The sequence below is a fragment of the Sinocyclocheilus anshuiensis genome, unplaced genomic scaffold (genome assembly GCF_001515605.1).
Source record: "Sinocyclocheilus anshuiensis isolate Anshui unplaced genomic scaffold, SAMN03320099.WGS_v1.1 scaffold477, whole genome shotgun sequence".
In the NCBI taxonomy this organism is placed as follows: Eukaryota; Metazoa; Chordata; class Actinopteri; order Cypriniformes; family Cyprinidae; genus Sinocyclocheilus; species Sinocyclocheilus anshuiensis.
In genome coordinates this window covers 1113540-1113943 of record NW_015536549.1, presented here as the reverse complement: position 1 = coordinate 1113943, position 404 = coordinate 1113540, and positions in this window count along the sequence as shown.

Sequence of the window (404 nt, the reverse complement as noted above, 5' to 3'; positions counted from 1 at the left end):
GAAATTGGAAGATGGTGTTGACATATCATGGCTGTGACACATGAAATATTAACATTAGGATTTAAAATATTCTAAAACTAAAACTTAGCAGAGCCTGTCTGACACTGCTGTACTCTGCAGAGGTGAAATGTGGCAAGGGGGTCCTTTAGAGTGACAGCTGCCCCTGATATTCCCTGATTTTATTACATTTTATTGATTGTCTGACGGTGTTGACAAAAAGTGGGGACGCAACTTTAAAATCTTATGAAACATGCATGTGTCATTAAAAAACAACCTTGATTTGATAGGAGATATTATTAAGTGTTGATTTTGATAAAACAAGTTATTTTTCATCATTAAAAAAGCATGTTTATCCATTTTATTGCATATGAATGATTGAACCCTTCTCTGTGGACAAAATGTTT